This window comes from Myotis yumanensis, unplaced genomic scaffold (genome assembly GCF_028538775.1).
Source record: "Myotis yumanensis isolate MYYU_CA2020_CCGP unplaced genomic scaffold, mMyoYum1.0.hap1 SCAF_2, whole genome shotgun sequence".
Classification (NCBI taxonomy): domain Eukaryota; kingdom Metazoa; phylum Chordata; class Mammalia; order Chiroptera; family Vespertilionidae; genus Myotis; species Myotis yumanensis.
In genome coordinates this window covers 73,069,687-73,094,749 of record NW_027223753.1, presented here as the reverse complement: position 1 = coordinate 73,094,749, position 25,063 = coordinate 73,069,687, and the positions used below count along the sequence as shown (strand labels likewise).

At 41.5% G+C, this 25,063-nt stretch overlaps 1 protein-coding gene and 1 pseudogene across 2 annotated transcripts in view; both read right to left on the bottom strand.

Moving 5' to 3' along the window:
* The window catches only part of DCDC2 (doublecortin domain containing 2), a 189,677-nt gene that overhangs the window by 125,575 nt on the left and 39,039 nt on the right, over nt 1-25,063 (bottom strand). The gene's annotated exons all lie outside the window — the stretch shown is intronic.
* LOC139001906 (G patch domain and ankyrin repeat-containing protein 1 pseudogene) lies at nt 21,283-22,337 on the bottom strand (annotated as a pseudogene).

The window sequence follows — 25,063 nt, the reverse complement described above, 5'->3', positions numbered from 1 at the left end:
ATTCTCTTTCATTGTGTTGTCTTTACCTGGTTTTGGTATTAGGGTGATGCTAGCTTCATAAAATGTGTTTGGAAGTGTTCCATCCTCTTGAACTTTTTGTAGTAATCTGAGGAGGATAGGTTTTAGTTCTTCCTTGAAAGTTTGGTAAAACTCCCCTGAGAAGCCGTCTGGTCCTGGGCTTTTGTTTGCTGGAAGCTTTTTGATGACTGCTTCAATTTCTTCCATAGTTATTGGCCTATTGAGATTTTTAGATTCTTCCTGATTGAGTTTTGGAATGTTGTATTTTTCTAGGAATTTGTCCATTTCCTCCAGGTTGTCTAGTATGTTGGAGTAGAGTTGTCCGTAGTATTGTTTAACAATCATTTGTATTTCTTTGGGGTCTGTTGTTATTTCGCCTCTATCATTTCTGATTTGGTTTATTTGGGACCTCTCTCTTTGCTTCTTGGTGAGCCTGGCTAGGGGTTTGTCAATCTTGTTTATCCTTTCAAAGAACCAGCTCTTGGTTTCATTGATTTTCTGTATTGTTTTTTTGGTCTCTATTTCATTGATTTCTGTTCTAATCTTTATTATCTCCTTCCTTCTGCTCACTCTGGGGTTTTCTTGTTGCTCTCTTTCTAATTCTTTGAGTTGTAGAGTTAGATGATTAACTACCATTTTTTCTTGTTTTTTGAGATAGGCCTGTAGAGCTATAAACTTCCCTCTCAGGACTGCTTTCATTGTGTCCCATAGGTTTTGGATTGTTGTGTTTTCATTGTCATTAGTGTCTAGGATGTTTTTAATTTCTTCTTTGATGTCATTGGTAATCCAATCAATATTTAATAACATGCTATTCAGCTTCCAAGTGTTTGAGTATTTTGGGTTGTTTTTATTGTAGTTTATTTCTAACATTATGCCATCATGGTCTGAGAAGATGCTTTTTATGATTTCAATCTTCTTGAATTTGTGGAGACTTTGCTTGTGACCCAATATGTGGTCTATTTTTGAATATGTCCCATGAGCACCTGAGAGGAATGTATATTCCATGGCTTTGGGGTGAAGTGTTCTGAAGATGTCAATTAAGTCCATCTGATCTAGTGAGTCATTTAGGATTGCTGTTTCTTTGCTGAGTTTTTGTCTAGCGGATTTATCCAGTGATGTTAGTGGTGTATTAAAGTCCCCTACTATGATTGTATTGTTGTCGATCTCTCCCCTGATATCTTCCAGGAGTTTTCTTATGAATTTGGGTGCTCCTGCATTGGGTGCATATATGTTTATCAGGGTTATATCCTCTTGTTGTATTGATCCCTTTAGTATTATGAAGTGGCCTTCCTTATCTCTTGTTATGGCCTTCACTTTGAGGTCTATTTTGTCGGATATAAGTATTGCTACCCCAGCTTTTTTTTTCATTTCCATTTGCCTGAAAGATATTTTTCCATCCCTTCACTTTCAGTCTGTGTGAATCCCTTCTAATGAGGTGGGTCTCTTGTAGACAGCAAATGTTTGGGTCATGTTTTTTTATCCATTCAGCCACTCGATATCTTTTGATTGGACCATTTAGTCCATTTACATTTAAAGTTATTATTGAAAGGTACTTGTTTGTAGCCATTTCTATTTTTTTGTGGCTGCTTTCTTTCTGGGCTTTTTATTTCTTCTTTTTACACCAGTCCCTTTAGCATTTCTTGCATTGCTGGCTTGCTGGTGATGAACTCCCTTAGCCTTTTTTTGTCTGTGAAGCTTCTTATTTCCCCTTCAATTTTGAATGATAGCCTTGCTGGATAGAGTATTCTTGGATTCAGTGCTTTGCTTTGCATCACTTTGTAAATTTCCGTCCATTCTTTTCTGGCCTGATGTGTTTCTGTTGAGAAATCGTTTGATAATCTGATGGGGGATCCTTTGTAGGTAACTCTCTGTTTCTCTCTTGCAGCCTTTAAGATTCTCTCTTTGTCTTGTACATTTGCCATCGTTATTATGACGTGTCTTGGTGTCGGTCTTTTGGGGTTCATCTTGCCTGGGACTCTCTGTATTTGTCTAACTTTTTTCTTCCCCATATCTGGGAAGTTTTCTGTCATTATTTCTTCAAATAGATTTTCTAATCCTTGCTGCTCTTCTTGTCCTTCTTGCAGCCCTATTATGTGTATGTTACTTCGTTTCATGTTGTCCCGAAGCTCCCTTAGGCTCTCCTCCTGTTTTTTAATTTTTTTCTCCAGTTGCTGTTCAGATTGAGCTTGTTTCTCTGCCTTATCTTCTAACTTACTAATTCGGTCTTCTGCTTCTTCTAGTCTGCTGTTGAAACTTTCCATGGTGTTTTTGATTGTAGCTATATCACTTTTCATTTCTTCCTGATTCTTGCATAGGTTGTTGATTTTCTCATCCATCCAGTGAATGAATTGTACAACCATTATTCTGAATTCTTTTTCTGTCATGTTGCACGCTTCAGCTTCATTAATTTCCTTTCTTGGTGATTCTTCATTGTCTTTCCTCTGGGTGTTGTGTCGTCTCTTCATTCTGATTATCTCCTGATGGTTCAAAGGTCAAGTTGCGTGGGCCTGGGCCGTGTGCAGTGGGAGGCTCCCACCACCCTAGTGTCACTGAAGAGCTCTGACACTAAGATGTGTGGTTGTTGTTGGTTGGTGGGAACCAGGCTCGCTCTGTGTCAGTGTTGCCAACACTCAATGTGGCCTCGCACGTGCCCTTAGAATTAGGGACCCTGCCTGCACTGTGCTGAAATAGAGGCCCCCCTGGAGCGTGTTGAAAACCAGAGCAGAGCCCCCTAGCTTGCGCCAGGAGTCAGAGTTCCCCAAGAGTTCAGTATCAGAGTCTCTGTTGCTTCCCGCAACCTCACCTTGAGAATCAGGGTCCCTGTGTGCCCTTGCACCAGGAATTGGATTCACTGGCTCTTAGTATGAATGCACAGGAAATCAGGATCTCAGGCGCAGGTGATAAGAAACACAGTCAAGTCACTGGTGCTTGGTGCTGCCTCCTGCCCTGACAAACCGGGTCCCTGGGCCTGTGCTAGGTGGACAAACTCCCGTTCGCGCGATTGCTCCCAGCCCAGGGCTCCGATGCCAGCAGTGCGCACAGGATTAGTTCCTGGTGGTGTGCGCGCTTATGCCCCCAGCCCAGGGCTCCAAAGCCCACAGTGCGCGCAGGATTAGTTCCTGGTGCTGTGTGCGTTTTTGCTCCCAGCCCAGGGCTCCGAAGCCCGCAGTGCGCGTAGGATCAGTTCCTGGTGGTGCGCGCGCTTATGCTCCCAGCCCAGGGCTCCGAAGCCCGCAGTGCGCGTAGGATCAGTTCCAAGGTGCTCGTGCACTTTCAGGCCAAAGTTTCTGCAGCGCTGAGGCCCCGGCAAGGGGTAGGTCTATCAGTTAGTTACTCTGGCGCTGCCCGCGATCCTGGGGGAAGGGGGGATGGGCTCTGTTACTCACGGATCTGCAGCAGGGATTTCTGAACTTTCCGTGTCTGCAGGTCTGTAGCTGTGGTCACAGGTCTCTGTCCCCAGTGGCTGCAGGGTCCTGGTATGCGTCTGAGATCAGACTGGGTGGTGCTGAGGCCAGGATCCTAGTCTCAAGCAGCTCTGTTTCCCAAGATGGCGTGGTCGCTGTGCCTTTGCTGGCCGCCCAGGAGTGTCTGCGCCAGGAGCGGGACTCCGCTGCCTAAGACTGCCGGGTTTAGCAGCCCCTTAGAAGACTTGCAGAGTCTAACTGTCCCTAGCTCATACACACTCACCACACACGTCCACACACTCCTCTATCACTTCCTTGCACTCTCACACTCTCTCCCTCCCTACCTTCCTGCTGGTCGCCATTTTTCAGGATCAGCATTTTTTTGTTTAATGGGATTTATTGAAAGCTTAGTCTTGATCAATCTCAAGAGTCCCTTGATTTATTTAAGTTCATACTATAGCATAGACAATAAATCCATTTATAAGGAATGCTGTTATATGGCCAGGTGTGGTTTACAATGTCTTTAGGTGACTACAAATCCCTCTCCCATCAATCAGATTGCTTACTTGTAAGGTCAGCATGTTTAACTGCATGTAACTTTTTAACTGTGTGAAGGACAGGCCTTTCTGACTCTGCTTGTGTAACAGTGTCTTCCTCTTGAAATCCACTTTTTAAATATAGCTACACTGCCTCCCTGCTCACTTGACTTAAAGCTGCTGCCACATCCCTGGTTCTCTTTTGCCTTTCACTGCTTATTATTTTTTTCCATATCACCATCATCTGACACATAGTATATTTTATTTATTTGGTGTCTATTTTCTGGCCCCTATTGTTACTTTTTAGTTACTCTCAATATTAACTACTAATGTACTGAGCACACACTTCATAGTCAGTTGTTAATTTTTCAAAAGTCTTGCCTACCAACCTTAATTGTTCAATACCTTGCTGGATTATTGAATTCAAGATGAAGATGAATAAGTTATATAAATAAATAAATTAAAGACTTTTGAGTTGGCTAAAATATGCTACTCTTTTTTAGAGCATATGTATTTATAATATACAGAATTTCATAAATAAACATGATTTTAAAAATAATTACATAACTTCATTCTGAGTCCATAAATTGTTGCTTGAATTAAAGCAAACCATCTGCTTGGACAAGTTTTTTTATTTATTCATAAGAAATACTTCCCAAATGTTCATGATTGACCAGCTGAACTAAGCTTAATCTTAAATATATATTTATTTGAGTCATTATAGTAAAAATAATGGAAATAGTCTGTCTTCAGATATACTAATAAAATAATCTTAAGAAATAATCCAAGTAATATATCTGAATTGAAAAAAAATGCAACACCATGTATAAAATAACTGAAACTTTTTGGAAAATTTTTCCTTTAAAAATAATTTTTCTATTGACATCTTAAATAATAAAAGTTCTAAGTTAAATCTACTGCATATAAGGAGCTTTCCAGAGTCCTTATCAGGGATTAAGTATTGGTCACTTGGTGCTAATCTAGAGATGTTAGATAAAGAAAAACATATTAAACTAGAATGTTTTTTAAATTTGTAAATTTTCTTAGTAACCCATATACTTTCCCTAGCCCTTTGAAAATAAATAACATTTAAAATATGAGAATAATGTTAAGTGTCAACACAACTAGTTACAGAGGATAGACACATAGGGATGGACTAGGAGGTACTCCCACTCAGACCCCTGGATCCCAGGAATGGCGTTAGTTGTGTAATCTGTGACCATGAAAATATATCAAGGCAAAACTCAGACTTTGGGTCCAGCAGAGCTAATACTCCTATTTGGTTTTGTCTGTTGGTGAGGGAATCACCACCAATGGACTGAAATAGGATATGCTTATAGCTGACTTCTGCCTTTGGTCTGCACTGGGCCAACATTACCTTAGAAAACCCAGTTTACTTAGATATTGAGAAGTAGGTTAGCCTGGAGAACCAGAGAGAGGGGTCATTCCTTGAGTATGATCAATAGATAGATAGATAGATAGATAGATAGATAGATAGATAGATGATAGACTGACCACATATTTGGCTAAGATGCTTCTTGGAAATATTTTCAAAGTCAAGATGGCACAAATGACTTAACCAGGTTCACTTGGCTAGAATGAGGTAAGCCAGGGCTCTAGCGCAGATCTTTGGTAACAAATCTCATGTGCTTTCCAATATATCACTCTGTCTCTGGTATCTTAGAGTGTATTTATGTCACAGATGGCCATTCCTAAAACAGAAATAAAAACCCACCAAGGCTTCATGTGAAACTGATTAGTCTAAGTATGTAATTTACCTTAAGTTCACAAATTCCACATGATACATAGCAGGACATCACAGTGGCTGTGTAAAATTCAAGTTAAAACCTTCATGACTCAAAAATATAAATCTGTTATAAAAAAAAACTCAACAAACTAAAAGTGTTGCTGTGAAAATATATATTTGAAATAATAAGATCAAAATCTACAAACTGAGTAACTAGTTCCAAATTCCAGGACTAATGGCCAATTCAATACCTCCTATCTTATTTTCTTGATCTGTAAAAATAGGGATAATCCTACTAAATTAGCCCAAAGGGATGCTCCATGAACTAATTAATGAAGTGGCAATACAACCCCCTGAGGCTGTTAGGCTGCATGCTTCAGAGAATCCATCTGCCTCAAATCTCAGCACTCACCATCTCCAGAAACCCTAAGCCAAGAAAACCAAACTCAGTCTAAGGAGTTTGAGGAAATGGTGCTATTAAATGAACACCATCACAAAAGCCTAATGACCACTGACTTCTTGTAAAAGCTCATCATACAATTTGAAAACTCAAATCTGAATCATATACAAAAACTCAATTTTAAAGAACATATCAGGATTTTGTAACTGTCCATAAGACAGACTTAAACATTAAGGAAAAACTTAAGTACTAAAGTTATATATTTGCAAAATATAGGCCAACCTACACAAAGACAGTTTGACTCTTATTCTATGGATTTAAGAAAAAGTGAGTTCTCAAAATGGTAAACTTGAGGAAACTTTTTTTGCTACTCTAAAAAGATAGCACATCCTATCTAATAAAAGAGTAATATGCAAATTAACCATCACTCTGCCACAAAGATGGCAGCGCCCAGTCCCCTCAGCCACGCCCCTGAAGTTTCCAGGCTTGTTGGCCAGGCAGGTGGCGGGGGAGGTGGGAGGGAGTGCCGAGTGGCGAGGCTGGATCTGCCCCCAGAGGGCTGGAGTGGCTGGGCCGGGGGCCACGGGGGCGAGCAGCGAGGCACCATCTGCCCACTCCAGCGGCCGATCCAGCTCCGCCGCTCCACTTCCAATGAAGTGTCCCGAGGCAGTGGACATGGGAGCAGAGCCGAGGCAGTGGAGATGGGAGGGAGTGAGGCAGTGGAGAAGGGCGGGCTTTGCTCCCTTCTCTGCTTCACTCCGGCTGCAGGAAGCCCTATTCTTGCAAGAATAGGCCTGAGGAAGCCCTATTCTTGCAGGAATCTTCCTGCAACAGGCCTCTAGTAGCATAGAAAAGAACAAAGTCCTTCACAAAATATGTAATCATTTTCTACCACTTTTTTGATAAATGAAAAGGGATAACAATTTTTAAAAGACAACAGAGTAAGAAAATAACTTACCCTAGAGATAATATAACTGGTGAATACAAACTATCGTTTTTTCTAAGGAGCTTCCTTAAATAACCATCTATGTTTTTTCAACATTACTGTTTTTTATATGGAAGAAAGATCAGCTAAAATACCTAATGCATGGTTATGGTCTGACCTACCAGGCTGAGCATGTCCTGTGTTGATGTTATGTATCATAACTAACAATTAGAAAGTGCCTCTATCAGAGGATAGTTTATGCCAGGAACATCTCCTAGACTTCATGGAATGAAACCATTTATCATGAAGATACTCCAGATGCATGGACTGAAAGAGAAACTGAAAAAAAGGAAAAGCTATATAGGAAGAGGTGAGGACAGTAACCAAAGCTTTCCAAAGGAGAGTTAATTCACCTTCTCCTCAGATTTCTACTGATGGTGTTACATCAAATCTTAATAATTATAAGTTTTGCCTTACCCTAATCTGCAGATTAACACAGATCTTCTGAGACACAAAAATTACAGAGTTTAACTATCATTATCTGTCACTTTTTCAAATCTCAAGAAATAAATTCTGATAATTGGTACAAAATTTAATAAATAAAATGCACCAGTTGGGCTTATGTCATTTCCATTACTAAATACCGGTTTGTCAGTGTTTTCCTTTCCATTTTCAAGTAAACTAAGAAATAGTTCCACTTTTGGAGGTAGAAGGTTTTAGGAGACTACTATTCCCAACATTATAACAAAAACTGAGAAACAAGCTAGAAATCATAATTTTTAAAAATTCATAAAAGAGCTTAAAATGCAAAGAAGTCTGAATGAACTAAATTCCAGAAAGAGATGAACCTCTCTAAGAGAAAGGAAATCTATAGCTGCTTTCATACCCAGGGGCACAGCAGGCAGAGGAACAAACCTTCCCACAGATGGCCAGCCAGTGTGTGAGCTGGCATGACAGAGAGATCCAAGAGCAAGTCTACACTGCCCACCAATTCTTCCCCATGAGATAGTCTTTAAGTGCACATAAGTGCAACAAAGCTAAGAGCAGGGTAAAAGAGCAGGGGGAAAAGCCCCATGGTGTGGAAAGCTGGGGGTGGAACTAGGAGGGAAGGAGGGAGAGAGGCAGGTAAGGAGGGAGGGAGAGAGGAAGGGAGGGAGGGAGAGAGAGAGAGGGATAGAGAGAGAGAGAGAGAGAGATGTCCAAGGATGTAAATCGCTAACAGTTGAAATAAAAGTAGTGATATCTCTCTAGAATTTCACCAGTATTAAACCCAAAGCCCTGCTGGAGAGGGGTCAAGGCCTGGTTCACCTAATGAATGTTTGAAACCACTGGTAAACTATAATTAAAGCTAAAATTCAGCTCAACAATGGATTATACTGAGATCAGGCCATCACACTAGCAGCTCAACAGAAAAAGGGGTGTACTTTTTTCCTGTAGGTAAACATAACCTACTTTCAATCTCTACAAATTTTATACAAAATTATATACAAAATACCAGTATACAATGAAACTATAAAACATGTAAATAAAGACAATATGACCCATTATCAAGAGGAAAAAATACAGTCAAACTCACAAATGATTGTGATATTGAAATTAGCAAATTAGGATTTTTAAATAGTTATTATGTTACAGAAATCAATAGAAAGGGTAGACAAAATAGTTGAAAGATGGGAAATTTTTTAAAATATATTTTTATTTATTTCAAAGAGAAAGAAAGAGGGAGAGAGAGATAGAAACATCAATGATGAGAGAGAATCATCAATCGGCTGCCTCCTGCATGCTCCCTCCTGGGGATCGAGCCCACAACCTGGGCATGTGCCCTTGACCAGAATCAAACCTGGAACCCTTAAGTCTGCAGGCCAACACGCTATCCACTGAGCCAAACCAGCTAGGGCAAAAGATGAGAAATTTTAGCCCAGAACTAAGAAAACACACAAATGAATATTCTAGAACTAGAAAACAGTATATGTGAAATGAAGAATTCATTAGATGGGCTTAATAGCAGATTAGATACAATAGAAGAAAGTATGAGTCAACTCAAAGACAAAGATTATCCAAGGTAAAGCACAAAAAAAGTAAAAAATGGTCAGTGCATCAGAGATATGTAAAACAATTGATCTAGTATGTGTAATTGAAGTCAAGGAGAGGATAGAGAGAACGAGCCAAAAGAAGTATTTATAGAGAAAATGGGCAAAAGTTTTCTAAAACTGATGAATGGTGTCAATTAACAGATCCAAAAATTAAGCCCAAATCAGGACAAATACAAAGAGAATCACACCTATTGCCACTACAGTCAAACTGCAATCAGAGAAAATATGCACATTTAAGTCAGAGTACCAACAATAAGAATTATGACTGGTTTCTCTAAGAAACAATGTAAGCCAAAACACAATGTAAGGATATCTTTAAAGTGCTGAAAGAAAAAAAAAAGTTAACCTGGAATTCTATACCCTGAGCAAATATCTTTCCAAATGGGAGGTAAAATAAAAACTTTTTTTTTCCCAGAGAATTTTGTTAGCAGACCCACGCTACTAAAAATATGTAAAGAAAGCTCTTCAGACTGATGGGAAATAATATCAAATGAATGTCTGGATCTGCACAAAAGAATGAAAAACATTTAAAGAAAATATATGAGCAATTTTAAAAACTTAAAATTTTTAATCTTAAAGACTATTTTAAAGCAAAAAGAATAGTAATGACTCATGAGATTTGTAACATGTAGAAGCAAAACATATCACAAGAATGCAAAGGTACAAATGAAGGTAAATGAAATTATACTGTAACTAGAGGCCCAGGACATGAAAATTCATGCTCGGCCTGCCCCCTCTCACAGTCTGGGAGCCCTCAAGGGTGGGAGGCAACCCAGCGATCAGGAAAAGGCGATGCCCCATCACACCTCTGTTGCTGCCACTGCTGGCAGCATAAGCCTCAGCTGGCCCTGGTTACCTGAGCCTCAGGTGGCCCTGGGCAGCTGGGCAGCCACCATCCAAGGCTTGCCTGAGCCTTGGGCCGGCCCTGCATGGCTGGGGGGCTGAGGGAAGATCTGGCCACACCCTGCACCTGCTGCCACCCCGGCTGTGCTGAAAGGACTGTGGGACTCTGGCGGGGCTGAGGGGACTGGGGACCACCATCCTGTGGCTATGGGCACTGCCATCTTTGTGATGGTGTGGCAGTTAATTTGCATATTCCCTCTTTATTAGATAGGATAAAGTTCTTCATCTTTATGAACTGTTAAAATATTTGAAAGCAAACTAAAATAAGTTAAGAACACACACTGTAAGCTCTACAGTAATCTATAATAATAAAAGCGTAATATGCTAATTAGACCAGAAAACCTTCCGCAGGAAGTCGGGGCTGCAAGGGACACCCAAATCCCGGGTGCCGGAGGGAAGCCGGTGCCGGCAGCTGGGAAAGAAAGGCCTACTCTTATATGAATTTATAGTGCATTGGGCCTCTAGTCACTAAATAAATCATGAAGAAGCATAGTTAAAAAGCCAATAAAAAGATAAAATGAATTAATTTTTAAAACATTTCATGAATCTAAAGAAGGCAGCAAAAAAAGGAGCAAAAAAAAATGTGAACTGCAACAATACAAACAATAATAACATGGTAAACTCAAAAAAAATCATGCCAATAATTTAGTATATGTAAATAAACAAAAAACTTCAATTAAAGTATAGAGATGGTCAGATTGAATAAAGAAAAAAGATCCAAGTATATACTGTTTACAAAAGCTATACCTTAATATAATGACAAGAGTAGATTGAAACTAAAAGGATGAAAAATATACCATGCAAATATTAATCAAGGAAATCCAGATTTTCTGATCAATGCAAGATTACAAGAGATACATAATGCCCATTTGCTCTCTATTAATTTTCATAACAGATTTATATTAAATGGTTTTTAATCAAACAGATGTATTTTTAAAGTTGGATATTTCTTACAAAATATATTCTATATAATATCTGGCATACTAAAATATCTTTTTCTAGTATTATGCTCTTAGACTAAGGAAAATTAAGTTCCAGAAATATCATTAATCTGAAATAGTATAGCTCCCAAATGTTTTGGACATATAATCTTCTATGATGTGGAAGAAAGAACAAATAAGGAATGTAACTAGAAACTCCATCATAGTTTGGCAAAATGTCTGAATTCCATCATTCTGTGACCATTCTCAGATTCCTATATTAAGGGCTGCTTTTCTGCTCAAGCCTAAATGTCAGTACTTCACCCAGGGTTCCATCTCTTTGTAACTTAAATAAACTCTCTCACTGGTCAAATTTATCTAACCCAATGTTATTTATTATCAACATCATTTTGCTAATAATGATCAAATCTTTATATCTTTAGTCAGCTCTTTCTCCTGATTACCATCAAATCTCTATCTTTAGTCCAGATCTTTCTCCTGACACTAAATCTGTATAACCAACTAGATATGTCTAATACTTTGCAACTATTAAAAGACAGTTAAACCTGGCTGGCATGGCTCAGTGGTTGAGTGTTGACCTATGAAACTGGAGGTCAAGGTTCAATTCCCGGTCAGGGCACATGCCCAGGTTGCAGGCTTGATTCCCAGTGTGGGGCGTGCAGGAGGCAGCTGATCAATGATTCTCTCTTATTATTGATGTTTCTATTCTGTCTCCCTCCCCCTTTCTCTCTTAAATCAATACAAATCCTATATAATAAAAACCTACTATGTTAAGTGTCTGGTCGTCCAGTTGGCCATTCAACCAATCAAAGTGTAATATGCTAATGATATGCTAAGGAGGTTCAACCACTCACTATGACATGCACTGACCACCAGGGGGCAGACGCTCCAACCAGTAAGTTAGCTTGCTGCTGGGGTCTGGCCAATCGGGACTGAGACAGACCGGACACACCCTGGAGCCCTCTTGCGGTTCCTCCCTGGCTGGTCTACCTCCTGTATCCCTTCCCTGGTCTCGAATGAGCACTGGTGGGGTCCCTCAGCCTGGCCAGAGCCCTCTCGCAATCCAGGCTGAGGGACCCCCTCCCTGAGTGCACGAATTTCATGCTCTGGGCCTCTAGTATATTTTCAAAAAGACAGTTAAGACAAAGATTTGTAAAATATTTTATACCTAAGCACTCTTCAATTCAGCAGTCTCTATAATACAAGAATTATTTTGCATTATTAAAATTTGCATGAGTATGCAATTTTTAAGGCACTTGAAAAATATATAACACAAAACACAGCATTACTCCTATATCCAGACAATAATGAAGTCCAATAGCTTCTCCCTCCTCAAAATTGCTTCATCTGTCTCCTCCTCTACACACCCCATGGCCCAGGGTCAAGGTCCTTAAAAATCCTGCCATAACCTACATCCAGCATGCTCAAACCTGTATTTCTACCTCCAGCACCTTTCCTCCTTCATCTACCTACTTCTGAATCAGCCTTCCTGAAACACAGGTGAAAACATGTGACTTCCCTGTATTAACACCTACGAAGGCTGCCACTGCCTTCATATAAAGTTAACATGTCTTACAACTGAATATTTGAGCTCATATTTGAGTTGGGGCCATCCTACCACACTCGGACCTCATTTCTCAAAATTCTTCACTCAGCTGGATATAACTCTTTCCTCAGAAATTCCAAACCATTTGTCTGAATATCTCATGCAACATTTCTCATAAGTATAACATATTCCCTTATAGTATCAGTATTTATGTGGACCCCCTATTTTTTGTTACTCTAGTAAAGAGCCCCATCTATAACTCAAAGATCTACTTGTGGTGCTTTAGACACAGAATTCACTCAGTTAATATTTTAATTAAACAAAATTAGAACCAGTTTTTTGAACATATATCATGCCCAGAACTGTATCAAATATTTTTCAAATGTTACCTTGACTTTCATAATACATTGTAAGTGCTATTTTCAAATAAGTTTACACTGCAAAACACATCAAAATTTATAAAATGTTTTTATTTATAGTGATACTTGTTCATCAAAATAACATTATGAGGTTAGTATTATTCCAGCTGTTTAGGTAGGAAGAGCTGAGCCTCTTTATCCTTCAAGGGCACACAATGAACAAAGAAGCAGTCACATGAAGCCACTCCTGATTCCCAGTCCAGGGCTCATTCCTACTGTTAATGTTGCTCGAGACAGAAACCGGTGTCTTAGACACATATTTGCACCCATTTAATAAGACATTTCTTGATTATACATCAATGAAGATATACAAACATTTGTATGTTGGCATATCTAGACTGCCCTCTTATTCAGTGATCTCGGTGTCTTTTCAAGACTACTCAAGCTTCTCTCCCCTTGGCTAGTACCTGTCAAGTATTCTTTACATGATTATACCAGCATAATTTATGGAACCCCAATTTAATTAAAATTGAAATCATTTAACCCCCCTAACTCCTAGAAATTCCAGAAAGGCAAGGAGACAAAATTAGTATAGCCACTTAAATATTATGGAGAGAATATTTTCATCAACAGTGTTATATAATAATAAAAAATCCCAACCACTCAAACTTCAGTGAGAACCTAGTTATAAAAGATGTCTCTAATTATAATGAACAAGCTGTTCAGAACATTCCCAGAAGGGTCCAATTAGTTTCTCTGAGCTGATGAAACTGCTTTTCTGTACCTGGGTCCCCTGTAGGTCCCCATGTTTGTTGTACCCAGTCCAGGGCCTGATTCCCTCAGGAAGGGTTAGGATTCACCTGCCAGGTGAGGATTTTCATCTCTTACTCAGAGGGTTATTTTTCTGCCAATACAGGGGACATTAGCATCAGTCTGCAGATCTGTCTTTTGAACTAGTCTCTAAATTAAAACAGGAAAACAATTCAAAACAAATGTTGAATGTGGGTTCGTCAGTTGTAACAAATGTACCACTCTGGCAGAGGATGACGATAATGGAGGAGGCTGTGCATGTGGGGGCACATGGGAAACCTGTACCTTCCTCTCAATTTTGCTGTGAACCTAAAACTGCTCTGAAAAATAACATCTACCAAAAAATGTGACCCCCAAAATAAGATGCCCATGATAAGAAACATCCTTCTTGGAAATTCTTAAGTAGAAGCATATATTTAAATAAAATGTCCATATTGCTAAATCGTCTTCTCTTTAAAAAATGACCATCTATTTTCATCAATTTTGAACCATCCAATCAATTTTCCAGCATACCACATTTTTTTAAAACTATTGGCATTCTGGTTTAATTTCCTCTTAATTGTACTTTGTGGGCTGCTTTTTTAAAAATCAGTTCACCCTAAGCTTAACTTTATTCCAAAGTAATCATTTACAATAGCTCCTTTATCTTATAGAAACACTGAACAGGACTTGAGTCATTTTTAAGGCATTCATAAGGGAAACCTACATGAGCTTCCGTAATGCTATGCTAAGAGAACAATATGACCCCCATTAAGTTAAAAAATAACCCATTAACCCAGGAGAATTCTTCAGAGAAATTACAGGAAATACCACTAACCAAGCATTAAAAAATAAGTTTTTTAATTGTCTCTCTTCTTTTGTATTCCTTCTTAACGCGCTAGCTATGTTTACTTTTCACCATTGTCATTTTTGTTTGTTTTGTTTTCCCAAACAGGATTTGGGTTACCAAACCAACCTAGGCAATGGAATGTAAAACTTCCACTAAAGATGCAGAGCCGCTGGAAGTGTCTACATAACAACGCAAGATGAAAGTTAGCAATGTTGAGTATGCAGGGGCAGTCCATGTGGGTGGAATGCAGCTTCCACCTGCATTTAAGTAAGTCATTTGGTCCCCAGGACTCCCATGGAAGAATGTGCCAACTGTACATGATCTACATCCAGTCCTTCATTAATACCAAGAACACTATTAACCCAGCAACTGATAGCAAGGGAAGTGCCACTAACATTTTTAGCAACTATTAGTTTTTCACCCACATTGCACTGGCTCTGTGCCCCATGCTGAGGACTCAGTACTGAAGAGGGCAGACAGGGCCTCTACTCTCACTGATCTTATGTGTGGGGTGGAATGTGGGCATGAGAGACAGTAAAGGAGTAAAGGAATGAATAAGTGGCATAGCATTATTCACTGGCACTGGACTGGGAGGCAGCTTCAAGCCCTAGAACAAGGGTGGGCAACCCCTGGCACGCGTGCCAAACATGGCACGCCAGTAACTTGCTGGCGCGCGAAACCCTCTCTTATAATCTTCCATTTACAATTTTTTTCTTAATATCGACTTTTTTATTTTTCAGATAAATTCAGTGTAGGTGCATCTTAGATAAATAAATAATTTTACATAACAAGTTATGTTAAAGACCATAGACATGGATTGACGAGAGAGGGGAAGAGCAATTTCTATGCCTTTGCCTTAACTCTCCCTTGCCTTCCTAGAACCAGTGTTTTGGTTTCATCCACATACGCTTGTGAATCTTTGTTCTCAGTGATGAATTTTGTTAAGTCTCATAATAGGAGTAGCCTGATGGATGAAAGTAGTAGCTCGTGCATATCTCTGAAGGTCATGAAATATAAACCTGATGTAAAATCTCTGTCATCAGTGATGCAGCAGCAAAAATACCACTGATAATATCAAACGGAGTCATAAAGTTTTCTGTCAGACTATTAGTGTACATGTATACATTAAAAAATAAATGTATTTTTCATCATCATATACTGTGTTTTTGTCGCTCGAATGAATTTTATTATTTCTTCAAGGTTCTTCACATACCTACACCTTAAGAGATATCAAGTAGGCGTAACATGTTCTCAAAAAATTAGGGTTGGCATGCAGAATTTTGAGTCAGAGATTTTGCTGGTTTTGGCACGCACTCACAAAAAGGTTGCCCACCCCTGCCCTAGGAGCTCAGCCCCTCACTGAGTTACCTAAAGCAAGTCATTTCACCAACCTGTGTAGTCTTGTCTACTAAGCTATAGGATGAGGGGACTGCACCTTGAGCATCTCTAAATTCCCTTCAAGTTTTCACATTCTCCAAAAATATTAAAGTGTTATTAAAATACAACTTTACAATGAAAAAAAATAAAAAGTTTTTAAAATTAAACTGAAAATTATGACCTTGCTAATCCTAAGTGTCAAAGAATTACTAACAGCAATTGGTATATCTATGATTTGGAACAGAACATCATTATTTACACCTGATATACATATCCTCTTATAACTGTTATAGTAAAATTGACTAGGCTAATTAGATTTTTGGTAAGAATCATTTACAAACTTCAGTTTCAACTGCTGACTAGAAACCACATAAACAACCATATGCTTCCCAAGGCAAATATGACCGTAATTAAATTGGAATTAACAAGAGTCAATCTTTCAAAGGCTCCCTAACATGGCTGTAATACTTCATGCTATTTACAGCAGATCCATGAGACCACTGACTCCATTGTTCTAACTGGTTTAAAGGTAGTTCCCTATATCACTATCTTAACCAAAACTGTCTGATGTTCCAGTGCTGCATGCTTGAGACTTTTTAAAAATACTTTGTTTTTCTTGGACTAGGACTACAACCTGAATTTTAAAATTTAGGCACATTTCCCTCTCAAATTAATCCAGCCTCAAAAGTTCATGTCTTCCTTTCCCATCTTTGTTTAATTACTTTACTTATCTAATAGAAATATTGATGAAATACACTTTGTCTTCCAGGAATATGCTTTAAGGACAGGGTTTCAGGCTATAAAATGATACATATCTACCTATGATTTTTTTTCACATGCCCTGCCCCAAAAATCGTCCCAGATAATGTGTGTTTCTGTAGCTTCTTAGTAAGCACTTTCGAATGAAGGAACCTCCCAGGAATCAAGTCACCGACATCAACCACCTGCCATTATTGCCATAGTTGAGGACACACGAAGCACCCAATGCCAAGAAGAAAGAAAGCTGTCCATGGGTGACACTCTTTTTCCAAAGGAAGAGGCAAGTACTAAGAGGCACCCCGCATTCTGAAAGCTGAAGCTGTCTGCAGTACAATTATATGAACATCTCATAGTTTACCTACTGTCAGCATAAAGTGCCCATTCATTCAATGACATCTATCACTTGTCACAGTTACCTACTCTGTGCCAGGCACTGGGGCAAGTGTTGAGTGCTCATCCCATATAATAAAAGGCTAATATGCAAATAGACCGAATGGCAGAACAACTGAAACAACCAAACAACCGGTTGCTATGACATGTGCTGACCACCAGGGGGCGTGCACGGAACATGGCGGGCATCGGCTGTGGTGGGATGGTGGAGCAGGTGAGCAGGGGCACCAGATCAAGGCAGGGTGCCAGTCGCTGTCATTGGGACAAGCCTCTGGTGGTTACTGAAAATTCTTTGCTCCCGTGCACCACAGTCCCGCCCGGCACTCACACCCACTGCCAGCACCAGCCCTGCTCGCACCCACAGCCAGCACCGGAGCTGCTGCTTGCACCTGCTGCCGGCGGCATCTGGCACTGGTCCCAATCGCTCAGCACTGTCAGCGGGTGCGAGCGGCAGCTGGCAGCCCCAATTGCCCCTCAGAGCTTCTCCACCTCCCCCTCTCCTCAGAGGCAATCAGGCTGGCAGCCACCTCTCACACCTTCGGCCGGCGATGGCCTCACTCGCACCCACTGCCAGCACCAGAACTGCTGCTCGCACCACAGCCGGTGCTGGAGCCACCACTCACACCCATTACTGGCACCTGGCACAAGTCCCAATCACTCGGCACTGTCAGCGGGTGCGAGTAGCAGCTGCCGGCCCTGATAGCCCCTGAGGGCTTCTCCACCTCCCCCTGCTCCTGAGGGGCGAACAGGGCAGCAGCTGCCACTCGCTCCCACTGCTGGCGCCGGCCCCACTCGCTCTGCACCATCAGTGGGTGCGAGCAGGGCTGGCACTGTCAGTGCACGGGAGCGGTGGCAGCAGGAGCAGGGCTGCCGGCAGAAAAAGGACAGGGGCCTGCGGCAGGAGGGGCCAGGCAGGGGCACAAAGGATGGCCCGAGATCCACCTCTGTGCCCACTGCAGCCTTGCAGCCCATAGTTCCTTTCAAGGTGCATGAATTCATGCACTGGGCTCCTAGTTGGTAAATAAGTCAAGATCCTTGCCCTCACGAAGCCCATAGAATAGTAGAGGGCATCAGTAACAAAAAGAAACCATAAGAAATTAAAATTATATGTAATCACAAATTATGAAAAGGGTTCTGAAGAAAATGAAGCAGTCATGAGATATGACAGATGTGCAAAATCTATAAAGAAAGAAAGCTGAGCATATTTAGAAACAAAATGGAAGCTGGAGCACCTGGACGGTAGTAGGTAAGATAGAGAAGGGCAAGCTGGCAGGCACAGTGCAGGGCCTCATAAGCCAAGGGAAGAAGGCTTGGTTTTGGCTTAAATGCAATTAGATTCCACTGCAGATACTTTCAAAGATCATTCTGGATGCTATATGGAGAACAGATTGGAGAAAGAAAGATTGGAAGCAAGGAAACCAAACAGAAAGCCATTGAGTTATACAAGTGAGAGATAGTGGTGGCTTTTTGTAGGGGATGACTAAGGAGAAAGAGAAAAGTAGGAAGAGCTGAAATATATATTAGAGGTAGAAATTAGAACTTGCTGGAAAAAGCATCTGGATAGTGAGGGAAAGAGAGCTTAAGCAGTCAGGTACAAAGTAGCTGCTACTTAGAAGAAAAATTTGCACTGGTTGTCAAATCAAGAGTTTAGTTTTGGCTAATTGCTAGATGAAATGCTGCCTAATTCGAGTCACTCAAGAAAGCTAATTATATCTTTAAAAAAAAAGTTTAGTTTTGGACATTACATTTGAGATGCCTATGAGACCTCTAAGTAGAGTTCTCATCCATGTAGGCAGGCTAGAGCTCACAGAAGTCAGAGCTAGAGATATAAATTTGGGCACAGTCAGCATATAGTGGTATGTGAAGCCATGAGATTGAATAGACTCACCAAGTGCCAGAAGCTGGTCCACCCTTGCTGCTTGACACAGTTGCTGCAGGGAAGAAACACCTGCACAATTTATGTTTCAAGGGACCTGGCGTATACATATGTTTGCTACCCCTCTTAGCGCTATGTGTTTTAAACAGGACCACCTCTCCAAGAAAGGTTGTTTCCCCAGGTGGGGATTTTTCCCTGGAGTTAGGGAGGGAATAAAACCCTTTAACTAAGTGCCAGGCGGGTTGTTAATCACTTTAACTATGAACAATCACACTTAAGCTATATAATCTTTACTTAGGATAATCTTCTTCAGTTACTTCCTTGTAGCTTAATAGAACAATAGAAGATGAGAAACGCCCTAACTTTTGGAATAGAATGGATAGGATTAAAATCAACTGGTATAGCCCTAACTGGTTTGGCTCAGTGGATAGAGTGTCGGCCTGCAGATTGAAGGGTCCCAGGTTCGATTCCGGTCAAGGGCATGTACCTTGGTTGCAGGCGCATCCCCGGTGGGGGGTGTGCAGGAGGCAGCTGATCAATGTTTCTCTCTCATCAATGTTTCTAACTCTCTATCCCTTTCCCTTCCTCTCTGTAAAAAATCAATAAAATATATTTTAAAAAATAAAAAAATAAAATAAAATAAACTGGTATAAATACAGATGTAACAGGACAATAAAAACAGAACCCGCATCCCCCACAAAAGAAAAAAACAAACAAACAAAAACAGAACCTGGCTAGAGGACCTGGCTAGGCTGCTGATCAACTGAACGCTGTCTCCATGTCATTCCTTCTTTGCCAACTCCGTCCACACCTTTGGGAACACCTGGACCTGCTGGGGCTGGACCCCAACATATGGAGGGACGGATAGGACTCCACCGTAGGAAGAGGGTGGGTAGTATTCGCTGACTCCGTCCACACCTTTGGGAACCCCTGGAACAGGATTCCCCTAGGTAAGCCCCCTCCCATTGAGAACCCCCACACTCAGGATGGATAGGACTCCACCAGGGTGCTCAGACCCCCCTATAGAGGATAAGTAGGGTAAGAAGTTGGATAGTACAGAACTTAGATTGAGAAGATGTGCCATACTGAGTCCAAAGAAAGAAGACTCTGTATTGATCTTTAGATTAAGAAGATGTGCCACACTGAGTCTAAAGAAAAAAGACTCTGTATTGATCTTTTAACACATATGCTTGCTAGCAGAGGAGTTAAGGTTATTCCCAGTCAGACAGAACATTTTATACAAGAAGTGTGTCCATGCTTTTCTGAAGGAAAGGTAAATGTAAAGGCATGGGAGAAGGTAGGCCCAAGGAGCCTTATCCTTAACCCCACTGCAGCCTTTCCACCCAGGGAAAGTGCAAGATTGGCAAGCTCTCCCTGGAGTGATAGATCAGGACTCGGGTAATAGTGGAAAGCACCAATCCTACTCTTAAAATGGATACAAGAAAGCATTTGGGGTTTTTCCTTTTAATGCCTGCTTTGGATATGTTAAATTTTTAACAAAATACAATGCAGAGGGTTGTACAGTAGCCAAAAGGCATCGAGCCTCCTGTACAATAGCCTCTGCCAACTCAGCCTGGTAGAAGGATACACAAACCAGACAAGAGTTTTACCAGATCTAGTAATTATGTGGGGAAGAGGTTGTGTTTTGTGTCTTTCCAGAAGGAGCAGTGTAGACAATTTGGGTACCAGAGCATTATGAGCATCACCACAATGGACCCAGAGAAGCTCCTTGTCCCATCGTTCCAAAGACTTAGAGTTGCCCTGATGACAGAAAAGCGGAAAAAAGAAGAAAAGGAAGGCTATGCAAGGGACTGAGGTGCCAACATGGGGTCAGCTGAAGAAGTTAACAACTGAGGCCCAGCAGATGGTAGAAAGGTAAGGAGTGGAAGCTACTCTCTCAGCCAAGTCTGAGGACTCTGAGTAAATCAGCAAAAGAAACTTTCATTTAGCAGAAACTTACTTATTGCTGTTTTGCATTGCCATTGTTTTATTATTCTTACTAGTTTTAAAAATGTTATGTTTAAGTTTTAAAATGTTTTGGGTTGTGCATTGGCATTGTCTTGTTATCGTTTTAATGGCCAGAGTTTTGTTCTTGATGCTTAAGTTTTACTTTCATTATGGTAGCTTTTTGTTTTTGATGCTTAAAAACTTCCATTATAGTAGCTTAAAAAATAAAAGAAGGGTGAGATTTTTTTTTTGAGATGATTGATTTATTTCTCAACTCTCAGCCCCTCTCTCAAAGGTAGGGCCTATTGACCAAAATCTGAGTGTCTGGGACTTGAGCAGACACCAGGAGTGTAACTCAAAGTACCTAGTTCAGATGCACAAGCTCAGACTTCAACAGAGTCCAGTGTCAGACTCTGCCAAGGTCAGAACTCAAGGTTCATGTATGTCCTCAGATCCCACTCCCAGGCTCTGTCCTTGTCCCTCTGCCTTCTCTCCTCCCTTCTGCTCAGTGTGGCTGCCTGAGGGGCTCTCTCCCTCCCAGCCACTGCCCGGGTATCCTGAGCCAGGAAGTGTGTGACTCGGGGTTGGGATGCTGATCCGTACCCTAACCCTTCCTGATCTCTCTTGAGGACAGTGGGGATGGGGTTGACATGGCCCTTGCCCCAGGGTCCCAGACCCATTCCAGGCTCCCAGCCTGCCCTCAGCAGCAGCTTGAAGCCTGGGCTGGAGGTAGGCATCCCAAAGTGCAGACTGGGGTTCCGGAGGTCACGGGACAGTGACAGTAGGTGAGCAGTAGATGTGCAGTGGTTGGAGTCTTGGAAGTAGGCATCACACGTCTCACAGTACTGGGTGGATGGGGATTGGGACCGGTTCCCTGGACTCCTCGTCTCTCCGTGACTCTCTCTGACCATGCGGGCCACCTCAGGAAAGCCTGCTTCTTCAGCCAGCTGAGCAGCATCCCTGGCACCCAGCTCGCAAACTCCAACCCAGGCAGCTCCCCGGCCCAGGAGATAGCGCACAGCAGCTCCCTGGCCTGCTCGGGCAGCACACATCAGGGGGGTCCACCAGAAGGCATCCCGAGCATTGATATCCCCCCCAGCACCCCCTGCCTCCTGGGGATCCAACAGCCTTCTTAGTTCTGCCAAGTCCCCCTCCTGGGCTGCCCTCAGTATCCGATGAGTCATCTTGTCCTCAGCCTCAAGGGATCTCCTTTGACCATGTCCTCCTGATGCTTCTGTTGCAGCCTCTCTCATCTTTTTCTCTTTTTCCTCTTTCTCTCACCGGCAAGTTCAGGTTGTGATCTCTGAGGTTCAGGGGTGCTGCTCTCATCTCCAATCAAGGCCTCATAGAAAGCCCGGGCCGCAGCCCCATCCAAGGTAGGCTCCAGCTCTTCAGCCTGTGACTGCTGCTGCCCATCTTTCCAGAAGTCTCTGGGGTCAGTGGCTGGGGTGAAGGTGATGAGGGAGTCTCTGGACATGGCTTGGGAGAGCTTCAAAAATAAGACTAGGCAAGGGGAAGATGAGACCAGCAAGCCACTCCAGAGACCTGCGTTACTGCAACCAGGGTTCAAAGGTTGCACTTAGCACCAGCAGCAGAAGGCCCCATTCAAGCCCTGAGGGAATGGAGAAGTACAAAGAGACAAACAGCAGAATGGCTGTTCAGGTTAGCGTACTAGGCTGCCCGGTTCTCTCACAGCCCAGCGCATTCTACCCAGGTCCCTCAGCAAAATATGGGCGCGCCAGGCACAGGCAAAGGGTGGGCCAGGCAACTGGACGCGGCGAGTTGGTTGGGAAGAGCTCAGTCCCCTGGGCAGGGTGCGTGGGGCCTGAGGCCAGCCTCGTCCCTTCCCCCACTGCCTCTCACCCCCAGATCCTGGGATCACACAACTATATTTCCCATACTCACCGGCCCAGTGTTGGGGTCCAACCCTAGCAGGTCCAGGGGTTCCCAAAAGTGTGGACAGAGTCAGCGAAGAAGGAATGACAGGGAGACAGCATTCAGTTGATCAGCAGCCTAGCCAGGTTCTCCAGCCAGGTTCTATCTTTATTCTCCTGTTACATCTGTATTTATACCAGTTGATTTTAATCCTATCCATTCTATTCCAAAGGTTAGGGTGTTTCTTATCTCCATTCCAAGGTTACTCTATTGTTCTATTAAGCTACAAGGAAGTAACTGAAGGAGATTATCCTAAGTAAAGATTATGTAGCTTAAGTGTGATTGTTCGTAGTTATCGTAGTTAAAGTGATGAATTACCCGCCTGGCACTTAGTTAAGGGGTTTTATTCCCTCCCTAACTCCAGGGAAAAATCCCCACCTGGGGAAACAACCTTTCTTGGAGAGGTGGGCCTGTTTAAAACACATAGCGCTAAGAGGGGTAGCAAACATATGTATACACCAGGTCCCTTGAAACATAAGCTGTGCAGATGTTTCTTCCCTGCAGCAACTGTGTCAAGCAGCAAGGGTGGACTGGCTTCTGGCAAATTCCCCCATTTTTATTTTTTAAATGACAGCGCATGTAAGTCAGCGGCCACCTCTCCGATTGGGTTAAGACTCAGAAGAAGACTTGTTTGTGACTTTGCCAACAGGTCAGTCCTAGGCTTAACACTATATAGGCTCCCCACAACCAAGAAAGGGAGTCAAAAGCAAAAGGAGGGGCTTAGGACCAAGCCTTGAAGTTGGACAATACAAGAGAAAAAATTTCAAAGGAGATCAAATAAAAGTGGACAGAGTAGTAAGAGGTAAACCAAAAGAGTTCAATGTTCCAGAAGCTAAGAAAGAAGGATCAGCTGCTAGAAGATAGATTAAGGTGAGGACACTGAGTTGGTCAACACAGACACCCTTGGAGAGCTTGACAAGAGCATGATGAGAGGAATGCAGGAGAAAACCCTACCAGCGTGAGTTAAGGACTTGAAAATGGAGGTAAAGAAGTAGAGAGGACTCTTTCTGCTTAGTATTAGTCGTCTCTGTAGGAAACAGAGAATAAGTTCAGGACAAGCTTCTTACTGTGCATATGTAACAGCCAGGATATGTAGGAAGCATTCAGGACAGGGAGAAAGAGGATTTCCAGCCTCCCTGGAAGCAGAGAAGCAGCTCTACTCAAGGAACTAAGCAAGGGCAGGACTTTGAGGTCACATGTACGGGGCATAAATGAGTGAGTGGAACCCAACCAGGAAAGGATTCACATGTGACTTGTTGACCAGATGAGGCACAGAGTAGGTTTGCTTGTCAAAGGAGAAGAAAGAATGAGCCAAGGACAGCAAATCAGCACATTTGTACCAATGTAACTGGCACCCTGAAAATTTCCTATTAAATTACTATCCTACTCTTCTGTTTCCAAAGAGATTGCTTGAATCATTTTTAACAAACAAGAAAAGCACATGCCAACATACTCCCAAATTCAAATGCCTTAAGAAAATATAAACTCCTACATATTATTGAAAATAATTAAAAAACATACTTCTGCCGAAACCAGTTTGGCTCAGTGGATAGAGCGTCGGCCTGCGGACTGAAAGGTCCCAGGTTCGATTCCAGTCAAGGGCATGTACCTGGGTTGCGGGCACATCCCCAGTAGGAGATGTGCAGGAGGCAGTTGATCAATGTTTCTCTCTCATCGATGTTTCTAACTCTCTATCTCTCTCCCTTCCTCTCTGTAAAAAATCAAAAACAAAACAAAACAAAAAAAACAAAACAAAACAAAACATACTTCTGATGCTAGAAAATTTAGGGCAAAACTACATTACTGATAACATTTTAAATTAATATAATAGTTTTTCAAAACTGTCAAATTATGTAACTTGGAAGCATAAAATGTGCCATATGTGTCCTTTGACACTGAACGTCTCACCAATTTACCCTGATAAAATAATTCAGAAGTAGAAATAACTATATACATAAAAATGTTGACTAGAATATTACATAGTGAAAACAAGGGAAATTATCTAAATATGATTTATTAAGTAACTTATAACATCGAATCAATAAAACAGTATACATTACTATAAAAAATTTCAACAAATACAACATAAAAGTGAAAATATGAGCAACAATATAAGTGAAATATAATAAAAAATTTGCATAAAAATGTGTATTCTATAACAACTTTGTACTTATCTATAAACATATACATATATATGTATCCAGAAATTTGACTAAATGAAAAATAAAAATTTCTACATATATACATACAAAAAGACAGATCTATATG